Source organism: Crocodylus porosus, unplaced genomic scaffold, assembly GCF_001723895.1.
Source record: "Crocodylus porosus isolate Cpor-Errol unplaced genomic scaffold, CroPor_comp1, whole genome shotgun sequence".
Classification (NCBI taxonomy): Eukaryota; Metazoa; Chordata; order Crocodylia; family Crocodylidae; genus Crocodylus; species Crocodylus porosus.
Genome location: NW_017728950.1, coordinates 49525559 through 49532320, shown reverse-complemented (window position 1 = coordinate 49532320; position 6762 = coordinate 49525559). Strand labels below are relative to the sequence as shown.

General features: G+C 47.6%; 1 protein-coding gene across 4 annotated transcripts in view; it reads left to right on the top strand.

The window, feature by feature from the left end:
- CNTLN (centlein) overlaps nucleotides 1-6762 on the top strand; it is a 370048-nt gene that overhangs the window by 267371 nt on the left and 95915 nt on the right. The window lies entirely within an intron of this gene.

The following is a 6762-nucleotide window of genomic DNA, read 5'->3' as shown; positions in this document are numbered from 1 at the left end:
AACTTCTGTAATTTTTTTTCTTTGCAGAGAAGGCAAAAACTGTATAAAGAGCAGTACTCTTTACTGTCTGGGACAAAAGAACTGCTACCTTGCTGGGAAGAAAAATCTCCTTTCTATTATTCATTTTATAGTACTGGATAGGAAGTATGAATTGTTTATACAAATATAGTGATTAAAAGGAATGTTTAAGGACCATTGGGACCAATGAAGCCCTACTTCCCAAAGCAGTATTCTGAAATACTCAAGGACAGCATCAATTTCATAGATAAAATAGCCTGCTTACTTAAACTTGCTGGTGATCAGCATCTTCCAAGAAGGCAAGACTTGCAGCTCCACAGGAAAGCAAACCAGGGGACTTGAATAAAAGGACATTTATATAGTTTTGCTGGGAAAACTGAAGGAAAAAAACTACTGACATCCATACAGATAGACTAATACAAAGATTTTATTTTAGTGGCTCAAGATTGAGGAAATGTGGTCATAGCACAGCAGCAGTTTTCACCCAGCCATTTTAGTCACTGAACACCTTAAAAGGTGGTGTGCTGTGAGCCAAAGAAGGTAGATGGCATTTCAAGTATTCAAGGAAAAATCTGTATTAGGCATGTACATTTTTTCCTTCTCAGCAACCAATTCAAATTCCCTTTCTTATAATTAATTACTCTTCAGGTGCCATGCTAGTGCTACCAAGTGGGAAAACCACATTTTAGGTAAAGGCTTGGGCTACTTGTCAAATGAAAATTCAGGAGGTAAAGAACCTCCATAGTCACTACAGGTTACATGAACATTTTAGAGAAAACACTGTGATTTAGCGGATCAAAGCTTGTAAGATATGCTTTTTAGTGCTATAAGGTACTAAGTTATCTAGAAGTGAAGTCTTGAGGTATTGCAGGGGTAACAGCAGTTGTTTAAGACTGCCACCCTTTTATCATACAACTACCAAAAGTAATGTTATATTTTCAGTTCCTCATCCCAATATTTTTGTTATAGTGGATGCTGACATTTTTCTCTTGGAGGTAGAAAGGGAAAAATAACATGTAAATATTGAAAGCTTGAAACTGGTAGGTAGATTTAGGAAAATTATTAATTATTTAAACAAAATGTCTAATAATCAAGTGAATGTATAGCTGCATCATCATAATAGGTTGGAGTGATATAGCACTTACTATACTTTATTTCAGTCCTGTACCGTATCCCAGCATTTGTAAACATTAACATTGTACGCACGGATACTATAGTCCTGTTGACTGAATTTAGCTAAAGAAAGAGACCTATTAACAGACTTTAACAGATGTTTGTGCAATCAATACTTCACCATAATCTCCTAGGAATCTAATGGTATAAGATCAACTCTAGATTTAAGAGTCAAATATTCCAGATGTTCTTTTTGAAATAGACTTAATGGCTCTTCTAACCTGAGGATTTGTTGGCATCTGTTGATCTCCAGAGTGCATGCACATATATGTATTTGCACATGTAGATATTATATATGTGCATGTCTATGTGGGAAGGTGAAAAGTGAGGAAGGTCATTAAGTTCCTGTCTACTTTTAGAAGTTAGGAATAGTCGGTTTTAAGTTAATTTGTTCTTTTTCAGCTTTATAAGCTCATTTATAGAAATACAGAATTCATATTATATTTCTTCTTCAGCAAAAACATTTCTGTGAATATGATGGCACATGTGAGACTCAAAGTTTGCATTCTGAGGAGACCCATCAATACTGAATCAAGACCTTCTGTTCACAAGTACAGTAGTTAGACTTTGCAATCTGTGTAAAGAAATCACAGCTGGAGTTGTTACTTAATGTATAAGTGATGGCATCTGATCTTTCCTGAGTTCCTTAGAAAAATGTCATAAAAGAATTATTGGCAAAATTGAGGGAAACTCTTTAAAAGCAGTTTTTCCCCCTTGCACCCCCTGTGGCTAATGGCACTACTAACATTTCTATCACCAGATGTCTGCCCATATTAAGAGACATTCCACTGCATATTGTAAAGTAATGGCAATGAAAGTTGTTCAAAATATACTATTTTCACAGCAAAAAATATAAGGGATATAAAGGAAAAGGAGCACTGTTGAAGACAGGTGCTGTAGGGCTTTGGTCTTTGATTAGTTGACACCTTCCCTGTTGTTAGTGAGCCAAGGGTGTAGCAAATACCTCCTGCAGCCCTTCCCCAATGTTTTTTTCTCATCTGCCATGTCTTTGATGTTTCTTAAGATTATTATTGGGAGGATGTTTCTTAGTGGAAGAATCACCTTGTGCTCTTGGCTGGATCACTTAATGGGGCTCTTTCCTCCCCTTCACCCCAGTTTTACCACACCTTAGTTGTTGAATCTGACTCCGCAAACACCGGCTGGTGTAATTGGCTTCTGATCAGGCTAATTAAGCCTGGTTCTAACAGACCCACAGTCCTGGATCCCAGTCCTCCTGCTACCCCTCTGGGGTAAAGCTGGCTCCTTCAGGTACATACCCCAAATACAAACTTAAGCGTTCAGTGGTGGTAAGTATAAATAGAGAATAAAAAGAAAAAAAGAAATCCTCCCAAGGGAACAGGAAATGACAGTGAAAAAAAATTACACTGTCTCTTTAAGCTCTCAAGAAGCAGCCCTGCCCTGCAAAAGGGCTGAGCTTGTTAGCTCTTCCCTTCCCCCTTTCCCACCTACATGCAGGGGAAGGGTTCCTTGCTGGGGCATCTGCCCACCACACCATGGCCGCTCTACCCACAGACCCCAGCAATGATGTCCACCATCCCAGGTTCCTGCTGGTCACCCTGCTCACTGTGCTGGCTTGCCACAGAGACTGGACCTGCCAGTCCTGGCCTTGGCAGCCCCCCTGTGCAGCATGGCTGCCTGGCCTGGCTCCCTGCAGTATCCCAGGCCTCCTCCCACCATGCTGCTGCCAGCTGGATCCTATGCTGCTGTCTGGACCCCAGCAGGGATGCTGATGTCATGCACCTGGATGCCACCACCAGTGCTGTTCACGTGCTCCTGGGTCTCCAGCCCTGCCAACTGTGGGCCTGCTGGGCCAGCCAGGGCTGGTGGCTGCACATTGTACAGATCACCTGGGATGATAAGCAGTGGATGGAGTCATTCCAGATGACCCAGACCATCTTCCAGGAGCTCCTTGAGCAGTTCATCCGCACCTGGAGCAGCAAGCTACCACCATGCAGCTGCCCTTCCCCACAGACACCCAGCTGGCCATCACCCTGCTCAAGCTGGCCACACCCACCAACTTCCTCTTCATTAGCCACCTCTTCAGTGTGGGCAGGGCAACTGCTGGGGGGAGCCATCCTGGAGGTGCACGGAGCTCTCCAGGACATGCGGGGGCACACTGTACTCCAGAAGCATGAACCCCTGAAGGTGATGGTAGGGTTCTGTGCCCTGGGCTTCCCGCAGTACATTGGGGACCTAGACGGGACCCACATCCCTTTTACCTGCCCACTCCTCAGCAACTACCCTGACTACAGCTGACGAGGCTTCTACTCCATTGTGCTCCAGGCTGTTGTTGACCACCGGGGGTCTTTCACTGTGAGTGCCAGATGGGCAGGTAGCACCCACAATGACTGCATCTTCTGCAACTCCACCCTGCCAGCGCTGGTGGAGGGCAGGCACTTTGCTCCAGGGGTGCTGGACCTCCAGCTGGGTGTGGTGGCAGTCCTGGCACTCCTCCCCTGGCTCATGAGGCCCTACACTGGCCAGATGGATCCCACCAGGCACTCTTCAATTGGTGCCTGGGCCAGACCTTGTGCTGCCTGAAGGACACTGGCACATCCTTCACCACCTGCCTTGAGGTTGCCAAGGCCAACATTCCCCAGGTCATTGTCACACCCTGAGTCCTACCTCTGTGAGACCTGGGGGGAGCTGTTTTGCAGAACCTGGGCAGAGGAGGCACAGCAAGCAGAAGTAGCAGCCCCCCCCCCCCCCTCCACCAAGGCCCCAGGTGAGCTTCTCACCTGCCAGCAGGGACCAGGGTACCAGGTGCGAGAGATGCTGGCTTACCACTTCCTCCTGTGCTTCCCACTGTACTTCTTCCTGCAATCTCCACAGAGCATCTTCCCTTCCTCCTCCCCACAGACCTCTTCCACCTACCTCACCTACCACTAATAAAGTACCCTCTTCCCTGTCCAGTGCTGTGTGTGCCCTCTCTGGGGCCAGCCCTGTCCCACACTGGCTCTGCACCCCAAACATGCCCCTCATGAGTGTCCTGGGTGCAGCACAAGGAGCTTTTTGTGGGGATCAAGGGGTGCCTAACTCCCTACAATCTGCTGCTGTTTCTCACCCTGGTACCCCAGGTGCACCTGTGAAAGTGATGGAGGACCCTGAGCTTCAATGGTGCAGAGGGCAAGCCCATCCTGCCATGCAACCTCTGCTGCCACCTGGAGGGCTACCTGGGTCTGCAGTATACCTCACAGTCCCCCATAGCTGAGGATGACATTGACACATTCCCCTGCATGTGATAGGCTCATGGCTGCCTAACTGCAGGGGCACATGCTGCTCAGTAAAGTTTTGCACTCCCTCCCACTTCCCTGCATGCTGTGCAGGGTGGGACCTGGGGCCAGGAATTCATGGCCAGGCCAGGTGGGGAGGGTCCCTCCCCCTAGTGCAAGGCTTAAAATGTAGGCATGGTAAGTGATAGCACCACTGTCCAGCAAATAGTGCTTAGGGATTGTTAAAGCACAATTAACTCTTAAATGGAACCTGAAATACAAACACAGACAACTCAGTGTCTTAGAATCAGTCTAACTATTAGTACAAGTATTATCTTAGCAGTTTCTATATTCAGAGAGAGAAGAACGCTTAGTACAATGATCTCACCCAATCCCAGATGTTATTTTGCTCAACAGAAAAGATGGCCACTCAGTTCCGAACCAAAAGGTATGTCATCCACTGAGATGGTTCAGACAGGTGTTGAAAGCTGGATTCATGATGACAATGATGACGACAAGGCTTAACTTTCTTTCTCCTCACTTTTATACTTTTCTTTAACTTGACTCCTTTGATGACTCCTTGCTTTTGGATTGGTCTCTCTGCAGTCGGCATGTTGTCCATATTTTATCTTGTCAGCATGTTCCTTTGTGCAACAGACCTATCATGAGCACACCTCTTAATTTGTCCTGTTTCCAGCATTTTCCATTGGTCTTCTTTATCACCTTTCATTAAAATATCCAATCATTTCATCCCTCTGATTCAGCCAGTTAGTGCCAAATTCAGTTAATTTGAGCTAGTAACAAAACTATTACTATGTTGTGATAGGAAAAACTTCTTACGGTGATAGAAAAGGAAAGAAACATCACGCAAGCAAACTCAAGGCCATAAGCTGCTTGCAAGAGGCAAAGCCAGCTTATATTGCAAACACCAGTAAAACGAAAAGTTCAGCTAACAATGAGGCTATACAAAACTTTTGGCTGAACATGAAAGAAAACTTTAAACAGTACTGTACATCACCACTGTATAAACAGGTGCAACTTTAAAGCATAAAATATGACAAGCTACCCTAACAGTAAGTGTACCCAGCAACCCGAGTTGGTACCCACTGGTGGCAAGGACATACAGCTCCCAGCAATGTCCTAGGATGCAGGGGCTCAATGTCCAGCTCCAAGGAGGAGCTGGAGCTGCTAAGAGCCAGCGGTGCCATGGCTGGCCTAGCCTTCTGGGGAGGGCTGTGCATCCACAGCTAGCAAGGCAGGAGCTGGCCTGGGCTCCTGGAGCTGTTCAGTGAGGCCAGGGGCAGGAAGTGTGGCAGGATGGGCTCCTGGCGGCTCAAGGTGCCCCCCCGCCCGGTGAGGCATTGCCGTAGGTGTCAGACTGCAGCGGAGGCTTGTGTAGACTGCCTGTGCTTGAGTAGATGGCATGGCTCAGGCCAGGGTCCTGGGGCATGAGGATCTCATCCAGCTGCTGCATTAATGGCATGGATTTGTGGATAGCCCCCAACCAGAGGTGGTGATCAGTGATGGTGACCCTCTATGGTGGCTTGGCCTAGTGTACTGACTGGTTGTGCCTGAGCTCCCACATATGACCTGACAGCCCTCAGAAATGTGTGTGTTGGAGAACCTGCTATGTGCAAACTGGCTAAGGACCTGGGCTTCACCCCACAGTGTGACAAGATCTGTGGTCTTCTGGGACCAGTTGTGGCCCTGGGACACAGCATGTGCTGTCAGGGAAGATGATATTATGGCTCTCTCAGTGTCTCTCTTGGCTTCCGTGTGGCAGTTCTGGTGTTGCTGGCCTGGGCAGGTGTGTGCAAGCACCCAGTGGAGGGTCAGGGGCATAGGACAGGCAGACACATGGCAATGGTGTGCCAAGTACCAGCGGTGGAGTCCAGGCAGGGTGCTATGGATGGCCTGGAGCCAGCTGGTGCAGGACCCAGTGGCCAAAGGTTGGCTACAGGCGGCACAGGGTGCCGCTGTGCCTGGTGCCTGTTAGCCCCCAGTCCAGTGTGACAGTGCAGGCCTAGCAGCTACATAGCAATGTAGTGCTGGGGGTTCAGCACTGTGTGTGGGCAGGCTGCTGATTCTGATCTTGGGCCTTCACTGTGCAACGCTGTGGCCAGAGGCTGTCTGTTGTGTAACTGTTTTTCGTTTCTTAGGCCTCTGACAGATGTTACACGTAGGACAGGTTTAATCGCATCATAGAGTGTAACACAGCAGCATGTTCAGGCAATTAATTTCATAGATTTCATAGACATTAGGGCTGGAAGGGACCTTGGAAGATCATCGAGTCCAGCCCCCTGCCCAAAGGGCAGGAAGTCAGCTGGGGTCATAGGAT